This window comes from Pseudophryne corroboree, chromosome 10, assembly GCF_028390025.1.
Source record: "Pseudophryne corroboree isolate aPseCor3 chromosome 10, aPseCor3.hap2, whole genome shotgun sequence".
In the NCBI taxonomy this organism is placed as follows: Eukaryota; Metazoa; Chordata; class Amphibia; order Anura; family Myobatrachidae; genus Pseudophryne; species Pseudophryne corroboree.
The window spans coordinates 235,899,584-235,924,853 of NC_086453.1; positions in this window are offsets into that span (position 1 = coordinate 235,899,584).

The window sequence follows — 25,270 nt, forward strand, 5'->3', positions numbered from 1 at the left end:
AATTATTAGCGAGCGCAAATCAGAAATGGTTAAACTACAGGAGGAAATTGTAAAGGTTGAGACTTTTATAACTAAGTTTGAAGAAAGTGAAGAGTATAAAAGGGAGTATAAAAGGGATATGAAAGATTTGCAATATAAGATCGACAATCTAGAAAAATATATCATTGTAAGGAAACAAAAAAAGTTTCAAAGGGACAAGAAGGATTATGCAAGTGGGCAGATCTATAATCGTGCCAATGATGCATATTTGGTGGATACACAGAAGGTCAATAGGAGGTATCCACCTAAGACTGAATATCAACCCATTGGGAGAGGGTATAGACCGAATATACATAGAGGGGGTGATATAGAAAGGAGGCCCCGGTATGAATCCCATAGAGATGATTATCAAAGGAGATGGTATCCTAGACCTAGGAAACAATCTTCCCAATATTGGGACTCTGTACATCAAAGAGCGGAAAATCTGTTTTAATTTTGTAGACCTACTTCACCAATATTTGACTGTTTTTTAAATAATAGTCAAAGGAATTGTCTCTCTGGTTTCAATCTATGAGTCCATTAGGCGTTTTTTGATCTCACTATTATGGATACCGTCTGGAGTTATTAGTTTCAGACTTATGTTGATCTAATACCCCTGAAGAAGTCCTAAGGGACGAAACGCGTTGGGTTCTACATCTGATTAAAACCTGATTGGTATATATTTGAATTGGGTATTGTAATTGAGCCAAAACTTGATTGGTGTATATTGAAATCTGTTGATGTTGTATCCATCCTGTATGATAACAATGTTATTTGAAAAGATGAAGTAGAGACATACATTGTATTTTAAGAATAAATTTTAAACTATATTGATTGTCTGCAATAAGTCACTAGCGCCCTCAGATTCTGTATGTATATATATATATATATATATATATTAGTGACAGTACAGACAGCGCACAGCAATGCCTGTGCGCATTTCACTTTACTAAGCTTCGTCAGGGCTATAGTACTATAGTAAATAGATCAATACTGGCCTCATATATGTGTGAATGTGATAAGGGGAGGTTTATCCTTAAATGTCAGTCCCTGTCTAATCTATGATTCATGTGAGACACACGGAATACTGTGGTTCACCTCCCCTGCTAGGAGAAACTATTTGGGGCATCGGATAGACCAAGGTTTACCTGCCAATAATTAAATATCACACATTTAAACAGTGGCAACTCATATATAATCCAGTGTGTAAAAACAATCCATAAACAAGCTTGGGAGTATATACCTGTGCTGCCTAGGGCAATACGAGTCTGATATCTATGCAGGGATAGCCCAAAAAAGTAGAAATATACCTGGCGCTATATAAAAAATTGTACTGTGCTTTTAATCCTATTGGTCCAATACCATATTTTTAAGCAGTTTATTTAGCAGCAGGAAAGCTCTGACTTGAGGTTAACAAGTCAAATCAAGCACCGGAATCCCCAGGTGCATCCATCAAACTAAAACAACCACCCCCCTGCGCTATAATAAAAATACAATATGGGTGAAAGTCCAATAATTTCAACTCGAATACTTTACATAATATGCAGTTTAATAAAAAGTTTTTTTTATTTAAACTTGACCAGTCTTAGATAATAAAAAATGACATACAATATACTTAATACCACTATGGAGGTGGATTCAAACTAAATATGTGCACAAAGTAATATACTAATAATAAAAGTCAGTAGGTGGACTATAATTCACTTGTATAATCCATATAATTAATAATGGTTTAGCTTGTCACCATAAGCATATTCAATTCCAACACCGATTCTTTATATCATAGTTCCTTGATGACTTGCCACTCAGCAATAACAATGTTACAGTATAACAAACTGCTCCACATTGGAGCCTTACGTGCGGCTTCCACTACCAGTGTCAGCAAGGGAGAGTCCTGGTAACATACAAGGCGGTCTCTGGCTACAGGATCCGGCACTTTGCTGGTGTCTAATGTTTAAGTTGTTTCCGACCTCTGAGCACTGTGAGTCCTGTCCTCCATGTGCTGCATGTACGCACCAATGTGCATCTCTCTCTTATCGGCTCCTATTCAGGTTGGTGGTCAGCAAGATGATAATGGCGGTGACAAGGCAGGGGTCCAATACTACTGACGCGTTTGGCTCCTGTTACAGGTGCTTTATCAAAGAATAATTTCCAAGTGCTCCAGGACCCTATATATAGGTAGTAATATTAATTCCTTTTGGTGCTTTTCTATAATAGATGCAATGCACCTGATTATACACCTGTTCGGTTCCACCTCCTGATCCAACCTCCTATGAATCATACATTCTACATAGAAATAAATAAAATATACAAACATATGGCATATCTCTACCATATAAACATCATACATATATCCATTTATTTATTTAATAAAAACATATCCGTTTGTCCATAAAGAGTAACCAAAATACTAGAGATGAGTGGGTTCGGTTCTCCGAGATCCGAACCTCCCGAACTTCATCTATTTTACACGGTTCCGTGGCAGCCTTGGATCTTCCCGCCTTGCTCGGTTAATGTCATCATGCCGCTGTCGGATTCTCGCGAGACATGTATTCTATATAAAGAGTCGCACGTCGCCGCCATTTTCACTCGTGCATTGGAGATTGAACGGAGAGGACGTGGCTGCATTCTCTCCCTGAAAAGCTCTGTAATCTGTGCTCAGTGTGCTTCAAATTTCTGTGCTCAGTGCGCTGCAAATATCTGTGCTCAGTGTGCTGCAAATATATGTGCTCAGTGTGCTGAAAATATCTACGTTCTCTGCCTGAAAACGCTCCATATCTGTGCTGAGTCTGCTGCAAATATCTGTGCTCAGCTCTTTGTCAAGTATACTATCTCTGTGCTGCATTATTGTAAGCAGTATATAGTAGGACAGTGCAGCATTTCGGTGACCAGCAGTATACATATATAGTACAGTACAGTAGGCCATTGCTGTATCTTGCAGCTCTGTGTCAAGTATACTATCTATGTGCTGCATTATTGTGAGCAGTATATATATAGTAGGACAGTGCAGCATTTTGGTGACCAGCAGTATACATATATAGTACAGTACAGTCGGCCATTGCTGTATCTTGCAGCTCTGTGTCAAGTATACTATCTATGTGCTGCATTATTGTGAGCAGTATATAGTAGGGCAGTGCAGCATTTTGGTGACCAGCAGTATACATATATAGTACAGTACATTAGGCCATTTCTGTATCTTGCAGCTCTGTGTCAAGTATACTATCTCTGTGCTGCATTATTGTGAGCAGTATATAGTAGGACAGTGCAGCATTTTGGTGACCAGCAGTATACATATAGTACAGTACAGTAGACCATTGCTCTATCTTGCAGCTCTGTGTCACTTCTAGTATCCTGATCAGTGCTGAATATCTGCTGCATTGTAGTGACTAGTATGTATACTGTACTGTGCAACGTGTGTTATACACCTGGTGATTTTATACATCCTGTAATCTCTTCTGAGCGTGTGAGATACACCGGGGGATTATACACCCTATATACTGTACTGTGTGATGTGTGAGATACACCTGGGGATTATATACCCTTTATTATTATTATTATCCTTTATTTATATGGCGCCACAAGGGTTCCGCAGCGCCCAGTTACAGAGTACATAAGTAATCAAACAGGAAAACAGCAACTTTCAGTTGATGACAGTATAGGACAAGTACAGGGTAAATAAACATAGTTACATAAGCAGATGACACTGGAATAAGTATCAGGTGGCAGAAGACTGCTGGATGTGGTACAGTTGAAGATTATTAAAGTAAGACAAAGGATAAGCACATGAGGGAAGAGGGCCCTGCTCATGAGAGTTTACAATCTAAAGGGGAGGGGTAGACAGACATGGGTGACACAGATGGGGTACATAGAGAACGTGGAACATAGGGTTAGGATGAGATTTGGCTGGGTTTGGTGAAGAAGTGGACCCCCAGAAGGTACAAGTCAATACTTAACATTGCAACATTTTACTAGGCTATGCAGGAGAAAATTAAAATAGGGGGGGGGGGACGAATCGATAACTTCTACCGCTTTCAAAAAGGTCAATGGAAGCTGAAATAATGGACAACTACCTCATGGAAGCCAGATACAGTATACCAAACAGTACTTAGCAGAGTTAGGAATGAGTGCTTATGAAATACAGTAATATTTTGTCATAATATTTCAGAAACTGCATGGCTGGTCTCTTGCACTCTTTTGCTCTAATACACCACCTGCTTTAGGATTTATATTCAAAAACATTATGTCTCCATAATCCCAAAAACGTCAGTCTTCTTGGAAAGTGGTTTGTTCCTTTGTAAGGGAAAGAGAACAAACGTTCTCAAACAACGGTTTCTCAATTTCTTTTTCCTCTGGGAAGGGATTGTGGATTCACAGGAATATCTGAGCATTTCTGTAGTAAGAAAGCAGCGACTTTCTACAAATGTTTACGAATAATTCCAGTGATTTTGTCATTTTCTTCCAGTGATTTGGACCAATAATACCATTGATTAGAACAAAAAATTCCAGTGATTTTGTCATTTTCTTCCAGTGATTTGGACCAATAATACCATTGATTAGAACAAATAATTCCAGTGATTTTGTCATTTTCTTCCAGTGATTTGGACCAATAATACCATTGATTAGAACGAATAATTCCAGGGATTTTGTCATTTTCTTCCAGTGATTTGGACCAATAATACCATTGATTAGAACAAATAATTCCTGTGATATTGAGGTGTTTGTGTCGCTTAGCTTAGCCGTCCAGCGACCACAGTGCACCTCTTTTTCTCTTTTATTTGCATCATGTGCTGTTCCGGGGCCAATTTTTTGAAGTGCCATCCTGTTTGCCACTGCAGTGCCACTCCTAGATGGGCCAGGTGTTTGTGCCGCCCTCTTGGGTCACTTTGCTAAGTCATCCAGCGACCTTGGTGCAAATTTTAGGACTAAAAATAGTATTGTGAGGTGTGAGGTGTTCAGAATAGACTGGAAATGAGTGGAAATTGTGGTTATTGAGGTTAATAATACTATAGGATCAAAATTACCCTAAAATTCTATGATTTAAGCTGTTTTTGAGGGTTTTTTTTTTAAAAAAAACACCCAAATCCAACAAAAAAATTTCAGGGAGGTTTTGCCAAAACGCGTCCGAATCCAAAACCAAAACACAAAACCCGAAAAATATCCGGTGCACATCTCTACAAAATACTAATGCTAAATTTGACAACAAACCAAATAATCATATGCAAAAAAACATCCTTCCTCACAGTGAATCGAACTCCCAACCCTTTCCTTCTAAATCAGTTACTCTACCGTTCCTCCACCATTATCCTTTACTGACAGTACATAACCACAGTATATATAGCTCCTTACTGGCACAATAATTAATATAACGTCAGTGTCCTGCTCGGATAATTTTATTCTAATTTCTAAATTAATATATAATTTACTTTAAACAAAATAGAATTTCTTTTAAATACTTATGTTTAGAAATTTACATCTCTGAAACTTGACCTGTTGCTACCTGTATCTCATAACTCTCTTCATCAGAACCTAAATAAAATACCATTCCAACACTACTCGTTACATTCCACTGCCAGCTTCAAGAACCCAAAAGAACCCCGTATAATATTAATATACCAACTTCATATATTATAAATTACACTTTTTATACAAAGTAGATCATATAGACATCCTTGCTCCCTATAATTCGAACTCCCATAGTCTATTGCTCTACCATTTCTCCATCTAGTACCCTTTACTGACAACATGAACATCGTTTTAACACCACAGTACCTCATAAAATCAAAACATATTCTCAAATATCTCTATTCTATTTTTTAATATAAATTACTTGTGTCAGACTATATAGATTACGTAAGATACTGTCTTCAAGAATAATACAGTGAACATACTGTATAGTGGGTATGTTTTTATTAAATAAATAAATGAATAAATAAATAAATGGATATATGTATGATGTTTATATGGTAGAGATGCCATATGTATGTATATTTTATTTATTTCTGTGTAGAATGTATGATTCATTATAGGAGGTTGGATCAGGAGGTGGAACCGAACAGGTGTATAATCAGGTGCATTGCATCTATTATAGAAATGCACCAATAGGAATGAATAGGGTCCTGGAGCACTTGGAAATTATTCTTTGATAAAGCACCTGTAACAGGAGCGAAATGTGTCAGAAGTATTGGACCCCTGTCTTGTCACCGCCATTATCATCTTGCTGACCACCAACCTGAATAGGAGCCAATAGGAGAGAGACCGCACATTGGTGCGTGCATGCAGCACATGGAGGACAGGACTCACACAGTGCTCAGAGGTCGGAAACAACTTACACATTAGGCACCAGCAAAGTGCTGGATCCCGTAGCCAGAGACCACCTCATATGTTACCAGGACTGTCCCTTGCTGACACTGGTGGTGGAAGCTGCACGTAAGGCTCCAACATGGAGCAGTTTGTTATACTGTAACATTGTTATTGCTGAGTGGCAAGTCATCAAGGAACTATGATATAAAGTATCGGTGTTGGAATTGAATATGCTTATGGTGACAAGCTAAACCATTATTATATGGATTATACAAGTGAATTATAGTCCACAGACTGACTTTTATTATTAGTACATTACTTTGTGCACATATTTAGTTTGAATCCACCTCCATAGTGATATTAAATATATTGTATGTCATTTTTTATTATCTAAGACCGATCAAGTTTAAATAAGAAAACTTTTTATTAAACTGTATATTATGTAAAGTATTGGAGTTGAAATTATTGGACTTTAAGCCATATTGTATTTTTATTATAGCACAGGGGGATGGTTGTTTTAGTTTGATCTATGCAGGGATAGGCATTAAAACAGCTATCTGGATATATGAGGAAGTAACTATATAACAGTAATTCAGTCTGTCTTATATCTGATCCAAGTGTGCTAGGAACTTAGACACATATACTGGCACCACTCTTGGCAAATACAGCTTTAATAACTCAGCAAGACATAACAATAGCTTAAATAACAGCTGTAATTATCCAGCATCTAACATACAGTATCATCCAGCTATTGAAAGCAGGAATACATCTCACATTGCAGAGTTGTTCTAAATATCCCTATTATGGTACCATTAAATAATTTACTAAAGAGGTGCTAAGAAGGGTTAACTATTTAGCATAATAGATCAACACTGGCTATATGTATGCAAGAATGTGAGAAGGGGAGACTTATTTCCCAGTGTTATGTTCTAATTCCCACACTGTCATTAAGCATATCATTGGAAGTCTCATTATTAATCAGTTATTTCTAACTCATTGTCGAATCTAGCATTTATTTATGATATACAGACTTTTATGCTTTATTTCCCCAGTCTGGAGAGTGATGTGGGGCACCAGAAAGACAGAGATTTATCTGATAATAATTAAATATCATACATCTTAATAGTGGTAACACACAAAAAACCCAGTGTGTAAAAACAAGCCATCAATGGGTGGTAATTCCGAGTTGATCACAGCAGCAAATTTGTTAGCAGTTGGGCAAAACCATTTGCACTGCAGGTGTGGCAGATATAACATGGGCAGAGAGAGTTAGATTTGGGTGGGGTGTGTTCAAACTGAAATCTAAATTGCAGTGTAAAAATAAAGCAGCCAGTATTTGCCCTGCACAGAAACAAAAAACACACCCAAATCTAACTCTCTCTGCAAATGTTATATCTGCCCCCCGTGCAGTGCACATGGTTTTGCCCAACTGCTAACAATTTTGCTGCTGCGATCAACTCAAAATTACCCCACAATGAGCATGGGAATGTACACCCATGTTATTTAGGGCAATACGAGCCTGATATTCATACATGAACAGGCATTAAAACTGTTCTCTGGACATATGAGGAAGAAATAACATGGCAGCATTTTAGTCTGCTTTTAAATTGAATTAAAGTGTGGAAAGTATATAGATAGGTATACTGGCACCATTCCTGAACAAATATAGCTGAATAATCCAGCGATAGAGGCCAAGTAGCCCAATTAATAGCTGGAATTATTAAATATCCAGAAAGGAGTAAGATATATCATCACCCAGCTATATGACAAAATAAGAACACATTCCACATTACTGTTATTCTAAACATCTCTGTTATGCCACTATAAAGCAACAAATGTTACTATGTGATCACTGAATGAAGAATCAGTAAATATTATGCAAATACTGCTACATTTGTAACCCTCTATACATACCACTGGCAAAAACAGTCAGTGAATATTTGAAGAATCACTAATAGATTGGTTATATCACAGGTATTTATCAATTTACAGAATAAAGACAGCATACCAGCATTTTCTTTTAAACCACTTCTATTCACAAACATTTATTTTGTTTTCTACACGTTATTCTGTCTCTATCAATGTTATACTTTACTCTACATGACCCCCTGGAAACTAGGGGGACATATAATACATCATATGTGATTACAATAAAGAAATCCACATCACATATGGGAATTAAAATTTCTTCTTGATTTTATAAGATTATTAATAAAGCATTAATTATGTTATTTCTAAGAAAGAAGAATTAATTTTCTTGTGGAAGGGAAAGAGTGCTGCTATTAAAAGTTGATTTTCTTTTCTTCTCTGTAAGTTTGTGTATGATCACTAGGTCGACATGTACTAAGTCGACATGGAAAAGGGTCGACATGAGTTTTTCACAATTTTTTTATTTTTTGATCTTTTTCATACTTAACAATCCACGTGGACTACAATTGAGAATGGTAATGTGAGCCGAGCGCAGTGGTAGCAGAGTGAGACACCTTGCCTGAAGCATGGTGAGCGAAGAAATTGACACCAAAAAGAGTAAATAAACTCATGTCAAACTTTTTCCATGTCGACCTAATGACCATGTTGACCTAGTAATAATGTCGACCTAATGCATGTCGACCAAATCTGGTCGAACCAATGTATGTCAACCTAACTCATGTCGACCTAATGAACCACACCAATAACAACTATGCTGGTATTAGACGTGCATCCGGTATCCACCATTAATGCTGTGGGTTTTAGACAGTTGATTAAGGTCCTCTGTCCCCGGTACCAAATCCCATCTAGATTCCACTACACTAGGAAAGCAATTCCCAGCCTGTACAGGGACATTTAAAAAAGCATTGTTAGTGTCCTCAGAATTGCCGTTGTACCCACTGTCCACTTAATCATGGATATGTGGACAAGAGGAACAGGGCAAACTAAAGACTACATGACTGTGACAGCCCACTGGGTAGATGTATTGCCTTCAGCAGCACCAACAGCAGCAGCAGCAGCATGTCACAATAATGTCAGCTCATTCAGAGGAAGGCTCCTCTGTGTATCACCAGTTTCACTAAGAGGCATAGTGCTGACAACCTCTTAAGCCCAGTACACACTAGCCCACACACACTAGCGGGATGCTGGCATCAGCAAGTGCATACACATTTGCCAATGCCAGCAGGGAAGGGAGCGACGGCGGGGGGAACAACACCCATGCTGCATCTGCAGCATGGCCATTGTTAATGAGGACCTCCCTCATCTGTACATGTTCAAGCGAGGGATGGGGTCATTAACGATGTGCGGGAGCGCACATTGTTAATGACATTTAGTGTACACACTGGACAAGATTGTAAAAGATGTAGCTCACATTGGCCCTCCTGAGCGAGATCTTTTACTTTCTCGTCTAGTGTGTATGGAGCTTAAGAAAAACTCAGGAAAATCATTGCAAAATGGCTTACCCCACTTGGACTCTCCTCTGGGTTTGTGATATCTGACAATGCAACCAATATTGTGAGATCATTACAGCTGGGAGAATTCCAACATGTCCACTGTTTTGCTCACACAATTACTGTAACTTTGTCTAGTTAATTTTTTTTTTTTTAAATGACAGGGGTGTGCAGGAGATGCTGTCCGTAGCCCGGAAAATTTTGGGACAATTTTGCCATTCTGCAAGCACATGTAGAAATCGCAGCTCTTACAGTAGCTGAAGCAAGAGGTAGTAGCGAGGTGGTATTCAACCCTCTATATAGTTCAGGGGATGGTGGAGCAACAAAAGGCCATCCAAAGCTACAGTACACATCGCCCTATGACATAAGGAAAGGAGTGGGAATGCACCTTGCTCAAGCGCAGTGGAGAATAATTTCTGAGTTGTGTAAGGTTCTCAAACCCTTTGAAGTTTCCACATGTGAATTTAGTTCAGATGGGTAGCAATTGATTTACTGATGGAATCAATACTGACGGTCATAATCCCGACATTCATTGACTGACAGTCAAAATACCAACATGGTCAAAATACCAACATTCATTATGCTGGCATGTTTGAAATGCATAGTCAGAATACCGACATTTGAAATGCCGACATGTCAAAAAGCCAACATCTGTTTTTAAGAAATTTTTACCCCAAAACAGACTTGTTCATACTTTACCACCCCAGTGTACCTGGAGGGGGAATATAATAGTGTGCTGAGCACAGCGAAGAACCGTGCCCGAAGCATGGCGAGCGCAGTGAGCCATGCAAGGGGACGTGGTACACTTAGATGGTGTCCATGTCGACATGTGTCAACATTGACACACAAAAAAACAGAAAAACTCTTGTCAGCATTTTGAACATATCAGCATAATGAATGTCGGTATTTTGACCATGTCTGTATTTTGACTCTAGGTCAATGGCTGTCGAGATTATGACCGTCGGTAAATCATATTGAACCCGTTCAGACACTGCCAGCTTGAGTCAGGTCGTTTATCTTATTAGACTCTTAGAAAAGAAGCTGGACAAATTGAAGGAGGAACTGAAAGGAAGTGAGTATGCTAAGCATGGCAGACTTGTAGATCAAGCCCTTCATTGGCTTCAACAGGTTTCAAGGGTCTTCAATCTCTTGAAATCAGATCACTATATTTTTGTGACCAAATTTGATCCTAGGTTTAAATCCTACTTTGTATTTCTCTTTCCAACTAACACAAATTGGAAGAGATGCAAAGAGCTTTTGGTGGGAAAATTGTCAGCTCAAGCGGCAGATGACAGGCAACCTCTCCTCCTTCAGTTTCTCTGGCAACTGCAGCTTCAAGTGAAAAAAAAAAAAAAAAATTTCATAAGAGATCCACTGGCGGGGATGCAAATCAGTCAGGAACAAGTTTTGACATCTTGTCTGGACTGAAGGAGCTGCCTACAATTACTGACATGTCTACTGTCACCAGGCTTGGACTGGGCCACCGTAAAGCTGGTGAACTCACCGGTAGGCCCTGTTGAGTATTAGCCATGCCCTCTTTTGTGTGAGGGTGGGGCTTACAAGAGTCAGACGGAGAAGCGGTGTGTTTACATTAGAGATGTGTGGCTGGCACTTTTCGTGTTTTGCATTTTGGTTTTGGTTCTAATTCTACTTTCGTGTTTTGGTTTTGGCTTGGTTTTGCCAAAACCACCCTTTCATGTTTTGGTTTTGGTTTTGGATCTGGGTGATTTTTGAAAAAACATAAAAACAGCTAAAATCATAGAATTTGGGGGTAATTTTGATCCTATGGTATTATTAACCTCAATAACTTTCATTTCCACACATTTCCAGTCTATTCTGAACACCTAACACCTCACAATATTGTTTTTAGGCCTAAAGGTTGCACCGAGGTTGCTGGATGACTAAGCTAAGCAGAACAAGTGGACAGCACAAACACCTGGCCCATCTAGGAGTGGCACTGCAGTGTCAGACAGGAGCGCAGATATGAAAAAAGGCCCCAAACAGCACATCATGCAAAGATGTAGAAGAGGTGAAATGAGGTAGCTGTATAACTAAGCCAAGTGACACAAACAATTGGCCCATCTATGAGTGGCACTGCAGTGGCAGACAGGAGGGCAGATATAAAAAAAGGCCCAAAACAGCACCTCATTCAAAGATGTAGATGAGGTGCAATGAGGTAGCTGTATGACTAAACAAAGTGACACAAACAATTGGCCCATCTAGGAGTGGCACTGCAGTGGCAGACAGGAGGGCAGATATATAAAAAAGGCCCCAAACAGCTCATGATGCAAAGAAGAAGCAGAGGTGCACTGAGGTTGCTGCATGACTAAGCTAAGCGACACAACCACCTGGCCCATCTAGTAGTGTCACACAGTGGCTGAATGTCAAAAGTGGGCCACAATTGTTCGGTCCACTGACAGCATCTCCTGCATGCCCCTGTAATTTTTTAAAAATTCTGCAATTGGTGGATTTATACGGCTGTACCCCAGGACTAATACAGCAGTACCCATGGACTCATACGGCAGTGTCAGACAGGATGGCACTTTTCAAAAAGAAGGCCCCAAACAGCACCTCATGCAAAGATGTCGAAGAGGTGCAATGAGGTAGCTGTATGACTAAGCCAAGCAACACAAACAATTCCCACTGGAATTATACGTCTAAATCACTAAAATTATATGTCCAAATCACTGGAATTATATGTCCAAATCACTGGAATTAAATGCCAAAATCACTGGAATTATACGTCCAAATCACTGGAATTATATGTCCAAATCACTGGAATTAAATGGCAAAATCACTGGAATTAAATGGCAATGTCACTAGAATTAAATGGCAAAATCACTGGAATTATACGTCCAAATCATTGGAATTATATGGTAAAATCACTGGAATTAAATGGCAGTACCAATGGACATATACGGTCGTGTCAGACAGGATGGCACTTTAAAAAAAATAGTCCCCAAACAGCACTTGAAGCAAAGAAGAAAAAGAGGTGCAAGATGGAATTGTCCTTGGGCTCTACCACCCACCCTTATGTTGTATAAACAGGACATGCACACTTTAACAAACCAATCCTTTCAGCGACAGGGTCTGCCACACGACTGTGGCTGAAATTACTGGTTGGTTTGGGCCCCCACCAAAAAAGAATCAATCTCTCCTTGCACAAACTGGCTCTAGAGAGGCAAGATGTTGACCTCATACTCATCTCCGATTCCTCACCCCTTTCACTGTGTATAGCCCCCTCATCACAGAGTATTAATTCGTCCCCACTGGAATCCAACATCACAGGTCCCTGTGTACTTTCCATAGACAATTGCTGGTCAAGGTCTTCCTGGAGGAATTTATAATTCATTTTGATGAACATCATCTTCTCCACATTTTGTGGAAGTATCATCCTACGCTGATCGCTGACAAGGTTACTGGCTGCACTAAACACTCTTTCAGAGTACACACTGGAGGGGGGGCAACTTAGGTAAAATAAAGCCAGTTTGAGCAAGGCCATCCAAATTGCCTCTTTTTCCTGCCCGTATACATACGGACTGTTTGACATGCCTACTTGGATGCTGTCACTCATATAATCCTCCACCATTCTTTCAATGGTGACAGAATCATATGCAGTGACAGTAGACGACATGTCAGTAATCGTTGGCAGGTCCTTCAGTCCGGACCAGATGTCAGCTTTCGCTCCTGACTGCCCTGCATCACCGTCAGTGGGTGGGCTAGGAAATCTTATCCTTTTCCTTGCAGCCCCAGTGGTGGGAGAAATTGAAGGAGGAGCTGTTGACGGGTCACGTTCCGCTTGAGTTGACAATTTACTCACCAGCAGGCCTTTGCACCTCTGCACACTTGTGTCTGCCGGCTTTAAACCTAGGATCGGCTTTAAACCAAGGATCGAGCATGGTGGCCAAAATGTAGTGCTCTGATTTCAACAGATTGACCACCCTTGAATCCTGGCAAAGTGAATTAAAGGTTCCATCCACAAGTCCCACATACTTAGCGGAATCGCTCTGTCTTAGCTCCTCCTTTAATTTCTCAAGCTTCTTCTGCAAAAGCCTGATGAGGGGAATGACCTGACTCAAGCTGGCAGTGTCTGAACTGACTTCACGTGTGGCAAGTTCAAAGGGTTGAAGAACCTTGCACAATACATAAATCATTCTCCACTGTGCTTTAGTCAGGTGCATTCCCCCTCCTTTGCCTATATTGTAGGTGGATGTATAGGCTTGAATGGCCTTTTGCTGCTCCTCCATCCTCTGAAGCATATAGAGTGTTGAATTCCACCTCGCTACTGTCACAATCCTGACTGTAATTCTCATATTTGGTGACTTACCCCTGCTTTCTGTCCTGGATCCTGTGTCTTTTCACTCACGGAGTTAAACAGCTTGTCAGCACTGAGTTTCCTGAGTTCTCTGCCTGAGAGGTAATCAGCTCCACCTGTGGTGATCTCCTGTGTGAGGCTGAATTCAGTAATCTAAAAGCAAGCATCCTGTGTTTTGCAGAAGTCCAGGCTTCAGTGTTCTCTTGGCCTGCTAGGCCTCATTCTACATCACAGCCTTGGCTAGAGTAGTCACATGACAGTGACATCACCTAATCCTGCCCACCAATCATCAAGGACCAGGAAGTATAAATCAGGAGGCTGAGTTGGAATCTGGGCCATTTCCTCGTGTCACATACAGCCTTGTGAGAGTCTTTATGCTGAGCTCCCTTAAGGTAACCATTGTACCTAAGTTCCTGTGGAAACTCTGTTCCCTTGTTCCTGTATGGTTACTTGTGTGTTGCCATTTGATTTCACCATTTCCCTGAGTCTCAATGTAAAGGCACAGCTGCAATGTTTCGTCTTAAAGGCACAGTACTGAATTCCATGTTCTCCACTGAAAACCACAGCTGTCGTGTTTCAGTTTTACTACTGTTGTAGTTGGGATCTCCAGAGCTCAGTACTTCCGTGCTTCCAACACCTCAGTACCTCCGTGCTTCCAACACCTCCGTGCTTCCAGCACCTCAGTACCTCCGTGCCTCAGGACCTCCGTGCCTCCGTGCCTCAGTACCTCCGTGCTTCCAGCACCTCCGTGCCTCCGTGCTTCCAGCACCTCCGTGACTCAGCATCTCCGTGCCTCAGCACCTCAGTACCTCCGTGCCTCAGGACCTCCGTGCCTCCGTGCCTCAGTACCTCCGTGCTTCCAGCACCTCCGTGCCTCCGTGCTTCCAGCACCTCCGTGACTCAGCATCTCCGTGCCTCAGCACCTCAGTACCTCCGTGCCTCAGGACCTCCGTGCCTCCGTGCCTCAGTACCTCCGTGCTTCCAGCACCTCCGTGCCTCCGTGCTTCCAGCACCTCCGTGACTCAGCATCTCCGTGCCTCAGCACCTCAGTACCTCCGTGCCTCAGGACCTCCGTGCCTCCGTGCCTCAGTATCTCCGTGCTTCCAGCACCTCCGTGCCTCCGTGCTTCCAGCACCTCCGTGACTCAGCATCTCCGTGCCTCAGCACCTCCGTGCCTCAGTACCTCCGTGCTTCCAGCACCTCCGTGCCTCCGTGCTTCCAGCATCTCCGTGCCTCAGCACCTCCGTGCCTCAGCACCTCCGTGCCTCCGTGCCTCAGTACCTCCGTGCTTCCAGCACCTCCGTGCCTCCGTGCCTCAGCACCCCAGTGTCTCTACGCACTCCAGTGTCTCTACGCACCCCAGTGTCTCTACGCACCTCAGTGCCTCTACGCACCTCAGTGCCTCTACGCACCTCAGTGCCTCTACGCACCTCAGTGCCTCTACGCACCTCAGTGCCTCTACGTACCTCAGTGCCTCTACGTACCTCAGTGCCTCCAAGTACCTCAGTGTCTCCAAGTACCTCAGTGTCTCCAAGCACCTCAGTGTCTCCAAGCACCTCAGTGTCTCCAAGCACCTCAGTGTCTCCAAGCACCTCAGTGTCTCCAAGCACCTCAGTGTCCCCAAGCACCCCGTGCCCTTTAGCACAGTTGTACCTGTTATTCTTCACTGATTCATCAGCGCCTTTCCAGTTCTGTCTTTCAGGAGACCTTCAGCGCCCACACGTGCTTCCTGTCTGCCGACCTCATCCTGCATGAGGAGAACTTGGATTCGGCCATCTCTGCCGCGGTTCCTCTTCCCAGTCACCGGAAGAGACCCCGAGTCCACAACACTTCCAAAACCAGGTCAGTGGTGGTATTCGTGTAGTCCTCCAGTCGCCCGCGCAGACTTCGCTAGCACCGGGTTCACAAAAACCTTAGTCATGACAGTAGGAAATGGCCCCATGGACCCGGCCGAAAGTGTTAGTCTGACGCATGACCTCCTAAGCAAAATTGCAGGACGCTTGGAAGGTCTGGAGTCGACTCAGCATCAATTGGCACAGTGTCTGCAGCGGAATTCTTTCTCCAGAGATTCTCTGACCTTCTGCTCTAAGACTCCTGACCTACTGCAGATATTCTACCAGATGTTATTACAGTTACAAGAACTTTTGCCTAGTATTCTCTCTGTGATGCCTGATCTCCTCAGGAATACTACCAACGTTGTTGACCCTGTTTTGTCCCATCCAGTTAATAGAGTCTCTTCCTCTGCGCAAGGGAAAGTTTTTCATCAGAGCTATCCACGGCCCAAGCTCTCTGAAGCTGAACGTCAGCGGCGTAAGGAGCTACATCTCTGTCTTTACTGTGGAAATTCTGGTCATTTTGTTAAAGACTGCATTCTTCGCAAGCCAGGGAATGGTGACAAATCGCAGTATCACAGTGCTCATGTCTACAAGTCATCCACAGTAGCCGATCCTGCTACTGCTGACGGGGGTATCAAGATGGCTACTCGGAAAGAGACTCAAATTTATGACTGGGGTCCGGTGATTAAAAGACCTTATCCCAAGTTGGGTGTCCAGAGAAGAATATTCAAGCCATTTAGAGTCACAGAGGAGTCAGAGTGTCCAGCCCCAGGGGGGGCGTCCGTGTCTTCAGCCCCAGGAGGGGCGTCTTCAGAGTGTCCAGCCCCAGGAGGGGCGTCTTCAGAGTGTCCAGCCCCAGGAGGGGCGTCTTCAGAGTGTCCAGCCCCAGGAGGGGCGTCTTCAGAGTGTCCAGCCCCAGGAGGGGCATCTTCAGAGTGTCCAGCCCCAGGAGGGGCGTCTTCAGAGTGTCCAGCCCCAGGAGGGGCGTCTTCAGAGTGTCCAGCCCCAGGAGGGGCGTCTTCAGAGTGTCCAGCCCCAGGAGGGGCGTCTTCAAAGTGTCCAGCCCCAGGAGGGGCGTCTTCAGAGTGTCCAGCCCCAGGAGGGGCGTCTTCAGAGTGTCTAGCCCCAGGAGGGGCGTCTTCAAAGTGTCCAGCCCCAGGAGGGGCGTCTTCAAAGTGTCTAGCCCCAGGAGGGGCGTCTTCAGAGTGTCCAGCCCCAGGGGGGGCGTCCGTGTCTTCAGCCCCAGGGGGGGCGTCTTCAGAGTGTCCAGCCCCAAGAAGGGGTTCTTCAGAGTGTCCAGCCCCAAGAAGGGGTTCTTCAGAGTGTCCAGCCCCAGTGAGGGGTTCAGAGCGTCCAGCCCCAGTGAGGGGTTCAGAGCGTCCAGCCCCAGTGAGGGGTTCAGAGCGTCCAGCCCCAGGAGGGGGTTCTTCAGAGGGCACAGCCCCAGGAGGGGGTTCTTCAGAGGGTCCAGCCCCAGGAGGGGGTTCCGAGGGTACAGCCCCAGGAAGGGGATCCGAGGGTCCAGAGCCAGAGGGTCTACAGAGTGCTGCCCAGCCAGAGGGTCTACAGAGTGCTGCCCAGCCAGAGGGTCTACAGAGTGCTGCCCAGCCAGAGGGTCTTCAGAGCGCTGCCCAGCCAGAGAGCCTTCAGAGCGCTGCCCAGCCAGAGAGCCTTCAGAGCGCTGCCCAGCCAGAGAGCCTTCAGAGCGCAGACCAGCCCCGTGAAGAGAGGGCTCTTGCCTCAGCCCAGCCCCTTGAAGTGGGGGCTCTTGCCTCAGCCCAGCCCCTTGAAGTGGGGGCTCTTGCCTCAGCCCAGCCCCTTGAAGTGGGGGCTCTTGCCTCAGCCCAGCCCCGTGAAGTGGGGGCTCCTGCCTTGGTTCAGCCCCGTGAAGAAAGGACTCGGTCCGTCCCGGTTCCAGCCGGTCCAGCAATACTCCAGGCCCAGCCTGGTCAGTCCGTCCCGGTTCCAGCCGGTCCAGCAATACTCCAGGCCCAGCTTGGCCAGTCCGTTCCGGTTCCAGCCGGTCCAGCAATACTCCAGGCTCCGCCTGGTCAGTTCGTTCCGGTTCCAGCCGGTCCAGTGTTACTCCAGGACCAGCCTGGTCAGTCTCCTTTGGTTCCAGCCAATTCAAGCATCCCCGGATCCAATCCAGTCCTACTCGTCCAGTCAAAGATTTCTCCAGTTTCAGCCTCTAAGCTTTCGTCTGATGGTTTACCACCTATTTACTTCGATGGAGATTTACTGCAATATGCCGCTTTGGTTGAACAATTTCTGTCTCGGATGGAGTCTGATCCTTCAGGTGCAGTAACTCCTTCCAACGTTACTCGATATCTGTTCCTGGCATTCAGAGGAAGAGCTTTGGAGTGGGCCAACATGCTTTTTGAGAGTAATGATCCTGTGTTCCATGACTTACAGAATTTTAGTAATGCTGTGGTTAAAGAATTTGGTCCTAAACCTATGGAATCTGACTCGGTAAAGAAATCAGGCTCTAAAGGGAATGCAGAAGGAAGTTTGTGCTGTCCTCCCAGGGATAATCTAAGAATCTCCTTCAGTAAGAATCCGACCATTAAAATTGCTCATGTTGGAGTCTCTCCTAGCCCAGAGAATTTAAATCTCCAGTGCACCTCATTTTCATCTGCAAACTGTGTATCTATGGGAGATTCATATCTTCCATTAGACTTGGACTCAGACTCTGAATTTGATCCAGTCCATGATGCTACTCCTTTCTTGGGAGCCCCCATGTTTTCTAAGGAAGGTTTTTCTTTACAGGAGATCCCGCGGTCCTTGGTCAAAACCAAACGTTCCCATAAGAAGAAGAGGCATCAACAAAGGTCCTAAATTCTTCTGTATGAATTTCTCAAGTTCCCCTAAGATTGGATGGGTGTCCGGAGTCCACCCTCGAAGAGGGGAATACTGTCACAATCCTGACTGTAATTCTCATATTTGGTGACTTACCCCTGCTTTCTGTCCTGGATCCTGTGTCTTTTCACTCACGGAGTTAAACAGCTTGTCAGCACTGAGTTTCCTGAGTTCTCTGCCTGAGAGGTAATCAGCTCCACCTGTGGTGATCTCCTGTGTGAGGCTGAATTCAGTAATCTAAAAGCAAGCATCCTGTGTTTTGCAGAAGTCCAGGCTTCAGTGTTCTCTTGGCCTGCTAGGCCTCATTCTACATCACAGCCTTGGCTAGAGTAGTCACATGACAGTGACATCACCTAATCCTGCCCACCAATCATCAAGGACCAGGAAGTATAAATCAGGAGGCTGAGTTGGAATCTGGGCCATTTCCTCGTGTCACATACAGCCTTGTGAGAGTCTTTATGCTGAGCTCCCTTAAGGTAACCATTGTACCTAAGTTCCTGTGGAAACTCTGTTCCCTTGTTCCTGTATGGTTACTTGTGTGTTGCCATTTGATTTCACCATTTCCCTGAGTCTCAATGTAAAGGCACAGCTGCAATGTTTCGTCTTAAAGGCACAGTACTGAATTCCATGTTCTCCACTGAAAACCACAGCTGTCGTGTTTCAGTTTTACTACTGTTGTAGTTGGGATCTCCAGAGCTCAGTACTTCCGTGCTTCCAACACCTCAGTACCTCCGTGCTTCCAACACCTCCGTGCTTCCAGCACCTCAGTACCTCCGTGCCTCAGGACCTCCGTGCCTCCGTGCCTCAGTACCTCCGTGCTTCCAGCACCTCCGTGCCTCCGTGCTTCCAGCACCTCCGTGACTCAGCATCTCCGTGCCTCAGCACCTCAGTACCTCCGTGCCTCAGGACCTCCGTGCCTCCGTGCCTCAGTACCTCCGTGCTTCCAGCACCTCCGTGCCTCCGTGCTTCCAGCACCTCCGTGACTCAGCATCTCCGTGCCTCAGCACCTCAGTACCTCCGTGCCTCAGGACCTCCGTGCCTCCGTGCCTCAGTACCTCCGTGCTTCCAGCACCTCCGTGCCTCCGTGCTTCCAGCACCTCCGTGACTCAGCATCTCCGTGCCTCAGCACCTCAGTACCTCCGTGCCTCAGGACCTCCGTGCCTCCGTGCCTCAGTATCTCCGTGCTTCCAGCACCTCCGTGCCTCCGTGCTTCCAGCACCTCCGTGACTCAGCATCTCCGTGCCTCAGCACCTCCGTGCCTCAGTACCTCCGTGCTTCCAGCACCTCCGTGCCTCCGTGCTTCCAGCATCTCCGTGCCTCAGCACCTCCGTGCCTCAGCACCTCCGTGCCTCCGTGCCTCAGTACCTCCGTGCTTCCAGCACCTCCGTGCCTCCGTGCCTCAGCACCCCAGTGTCTCTACGCACTCCAGTGTCTCTACGCACCCCAGTGTCTCTACGCACCTCAGTGCCTCTACGCACCTCAGTGCCTCTACGCACCTCAGTGCCTCTACGCACCTCAGTGCCTCTACGCACCTCAGTGCCTCTACGTACCTCAGTGCCTCTACGTACCTCAGTGCCTCCAAGTACCTCAGTGTCTCCAAGTACCTCAGTGTCTCCAAGCACCTCAGTGTCTCCAAGCACCTCAGTGTCTCCAAGCACCTCAGTGTCTCCAAGCACCTCAGTGTCTCCAAGCACCTCAGTGTCCCCAAGCACCCCGTGCCCTTTAGCACAGTTGTACCTGTTATTCTTCACTGATTCATCAGCGCCTTTCCAGTTCTGTCTTTCAGGAGACCTTCAGCGCCCACACGTGCTTCCTGTCTGCCGACCTCATCCTGCATGAGGAGAACTTGGATTCGGCCATCTCTGCCGCGGTTCCTCTTCCCAGTCACCGGAAGAGACCCCGAGTCCACAACACTTCCAAAACCAGGTCAGTGGTGGTATTCGTGTAGTCCTCCAGTCGCCCGCGCAGACTTCGCTAGCACCGGGTTCACAAAAACCTTAGTCATGACAGCTACCACCTCTTGCTTCAGTTGATGGCAGGGCAGGTTCAGGGGTGTTTGCTGGCGCTCCAGTCTTCAGCACGCAGTGGCAGAATGTCGAAAGTGGCCCGCAATTTTTCGGGCCACCGACAGCATCTCCTGTACACCCCTGTAATTTTTCAGAAAATTCTGTACTACCAAATTAATTGGATGTGCAAAACATGGGACGTGCTGGAATATACCCAGATGTAAAGCAAGCACAATATTGGTGGTGTTGTCCGATATCACAAATCCCCAGGAGTGTTTAGTAAGCCAATGCGCGATGTGTCCCTCAGTTTCCGTAAGAGGTTGTCAGTGGTGTGCCACTTACGGAAAGCGGTGATACACAGTGTAGCACCCCAAACAGCACAGGACAGCACAGTGACAGGACAGCACCCCTAACAGCACACAGGACAGCACCCCTAGAGAGCACACACTGACCCTACCAGAATCCACCACCCGCAGAAAGAGATAGAGGTCTGTCTCTGTCACTCTCCAAGTCCAAAGTGAAAAGGGCGGCTATGTGCGGCTCTATATTTGGAAACCAAAAACCCATGAGAATCCGTCAGCGGGATGATGATGTTTTGCCTCGTTCTGGGATCCGAGTCTGGTGGGAAGTCCTGAGTCATACTCGGTTCCCGGCTTGTGAAGTTGGGGGAAGGGGGGGGGGGGGTTCGATCTCTGACATCCGAACCCACTCATCTCTAGATATAACAGTAAAGAGGGTTTGTGGTGTGTACCCAGGTGTCAGAAAAGTACAAGTGTGGGGCTTCATTTCAGAAAATGGAGTCGGGGATTTGGTCAGGATTAATGTTGTCCTCAATGCTGAGAAATACAGGCAGATACTTATCAATCATGCAATACCATCAGATACGTGTTTTTGTATTATCAATGGTGATATTGCATTACCCCATTTTGCTTGGGTGAAATATTGTTAAACATTAGGATATTGATTTTTATTACAACACAACTTGATCCATGGCTCTGTTTAGTTACCTAAACAGAGTTAATACATCGAAAGAGAGATTGACAGCAAAGTATATATACAGAATGCACAAGATGACTTAATTGTCATTTGTTGCTATGTTTGTTTTACCGAGGGGCTTTATATACATAACATTTACATAACATAAAAGTTAACATTCATTCTACCATAGTCACAAAATTGTTTTGCCTCTGTGTCTATAATTATAAATAGAGAACCTGTCTATGTGATGTACATAAGTTGTTAGTTATATAATTGTTTCTAAAACAATACATGCAGTGTTTCCAGGCACTTCTTATAAACTGATTGCACTTGAAATCTGATCACCGGTCACTATCCTGCCGTAGTCTAGTACCATGGGATAACATGACTTTAATAAACAGACTGGGGTCTCCAAAGTCCCATCTCCTCTATTAATGTCAGGTTTCAGACAGTGCGCTCAAATTATACATTGTTGCTCTATTACAGGGTCAGTTACCTGGAATAGTAGGAAAAGGGTTTAACAGACCATGAACTGTAACATCCATTTTGTCTCTATAATGGTTGGCCAAGCCTGTGTAGTAGCTGGCCACACCTCTTAAGCATTGACCTTTATAAATGCCTTCCCCTGGTGGGCCCTTCATGCCCCTGTCCAACACTGGAGGCCTCCCCAGGGTTCCAAATAAATGAAATTAGCCATAATTATAAACCATCTATATTGGAGAAGTAAATATGTTGTAGAAAGAGGTTATTGCATAAGTGCCATCATTATCAGTCAACCATCAAGCTTATTAAACAGGTCTACACGTTCCATGGTATTGGAACGTGGGACTAGCATATGGATATGGAGTGGTACTAGCATATATGAAAAGTTTACAGTATATCATTTTTTTTCTGTGAGTAGGGCCGGTGGAATATAAAAAAAACTCCCTCTTCTGATCCTGTGGAATTATATCCCCTAATACTATTTCGTTGTTCCTGGCATTCTGTCCCATCCACTTCCTTCTTCTTTCATTTAAGTTTCTAACTCCTGGTATCCTCTTCATTTTCTCCTCATCCCCAGTGCCTTGGTACTTTCTCCAGTGTTATGGTATGTTTATTAATTTAAGCTGAGAAATACAGATTTTTATTAAATATTAAAAAATAAATAAATAAATAATAAATTAAGCTAAATATCCTACAATGAATATTGGAAAAAGAGGCCCAAAATAAAGTCCTGCATTTTTCATTGTAGTGCACTTCTGACATTATTTTTAGGTTTGTATAGTAAATACAATATACTGATCTTCTGGAACCATTTACTATACAGCATATTTAATTTTTCTGTTACGCTGAAGTACTTTGGCTCTAATGATTACTAATTTTGGTTCCTTCTGATATTATGAAGTATTAGGGCACTGAAGTATATAAAGAAGTATTACTGTTAAGCACTATTACTTGAATCTTAAGAAGATGAGTGAAAGGTGGACTTTTACTGACACAATCTCATCCCATGCAACCGTGATATCCAAGTCCATCGCACTGGGAAATCAATTCTGTACCATTCTGCATACAGTATGTGCTGTGAAGTAGCAGCCTCAGACCACTGACATCACTGCATTTTAGGTATGTCGGAGTTGCGAGCTGTTACATAAACTTCCATCCTATGAAGCATAGCAAAGAGAATTGTAATATGAGAGTAATATCTATATATAGGGTGTCATTCTGAGTTGATCGCACGTTGCAACTAGACACCGCCTATGGGGGAGTGTTTTTTTTTGCATAGCAAGGCTGTGATCGCTTGTGCAGCCCTGCTATGCAAAAAAAGTTTTGTGCAGAACAAGATCAGGATATGAGTTACTTACCCTGTGCGATGAATCCAGTGTTGAAGGTCCCGGAATTGTCGTCAGACATCTGCTCTCCAAATGCCTGGACACGCCTGCGTTCGCCGCACCACTCCTAGAAAACGGTCAGTTGATGCCTTGGAATGCCTTCCTCCTGTCAATCTTCTTGTGGTCGTCGCTGCGACGGCTTTCTTCACTAGTGGCATGCACCTGCACAATGCGGCCACAGCACAGGCATAGTTACAACCCGGTCGCACGGCTGCGACGAAGAGCAGCGTGCGATTGGGTCAGAATGACCCCCATAGATAGAGAAAGTTATAATGGATCTTAAAGTGAAGTGCATGATACAGACCCTCATAATGTGGAGGTTAAGAAAGAAAGCTGCATTGGGCCAATGTGTCACCTCTTGGATAACAATGTCTTCTATTGTCAATGTCTAATATTCTGTAACATTTTATTGCAAAGAGTGCAAGAGGTGCTAAATAAAGAGTGGTTTTCATTGAGTGAACATCAGCTACCCATCATTATATTAACTACACTGTGTACTGTATTGATGTACTCATAGGGGTATATCCATTTAGGTGCAAAGTTTTGCCAGCAAAAATCTTACGGAACCTAAGAGGCTGCTGGGAGGGGATGTGACTGCTGGGAGATGTAGTTCTCCCTGCTGCTGCCACCGAACACACAGGTTCACACTCACACACAAGGGTCACACACACAGGGTCACACACCTGACAGGGAATCACAGGGGTCTCACACACTCACACATAGTCACAGACACCACTGCTGTAGCCTGTCAAGATCTGGAGGAAGAGGGCCGTGCTACAGGCGCTAATTAAAAACTAATTAAACTATTTGGAAAACGATCATTGCTTAATAGTCATTATGGAGAGTGCCTTGGGGTTCTGAAGCAAGTTCCTCTAATTTTTCATAGAAATTAAGATTTTAACAAAAATTAGTTGTGATCCCCCAAGAAATCAAAACCTTGCATCCAATTAAATACCAAAACATTTGCACCAGCGGGAAAAACCCCCATAGGTGCAAGACTCACATCTACTGTAATTGGATATGACCTACAGGGATGCTCGAATACTGTTGCAAAATATGACCAATGCTAATGATCAGCAGACACTTCTGATTGGCTGATTGCATTTTAATCACCCAAGCTGATTTTATACCAATTATTAATGTGTGCTGCTGCTGTACATTCCTATTATGCAACTGATATTTGCATTCAATCCATGACAGCAAAGATTCTCAAGAGATTTTGTTAAAGGGATGTAGTCATCCAGCCTGCAGATTGTCATATTTGTGGCAATCCAGGCATGGCAAGTGTGCCCACGACTGGGACGCATATGTGTATCTAAGTATGTGCCCTCATAAAAATACATGGGAGGCGCACTAAGCCACAGCTCTGCGTATTAAGTTGCACCCGCGCCTCGGTGGATGGATGAGCCACAGGATGGATGAGCATGACTACATCTGTGTGTACTGTATTTATATGAACTTAATTATTACTTTTCATCTGTTTTTAACTGTATTTTACATGTAACAAACATCTTATGTACTGTATGTGTCATTAGGGATCGGTATGTGATACCGCCGGACGTGATGCCAAATGTCAGGATACCGACATCGGCCTCCCATGTGCCAGTATGCTGGCAGGGGGTGAGTGCAGCGAAGCCCCTTGTGGGCTCTGTGGTGAGCTATGCTCACCTCA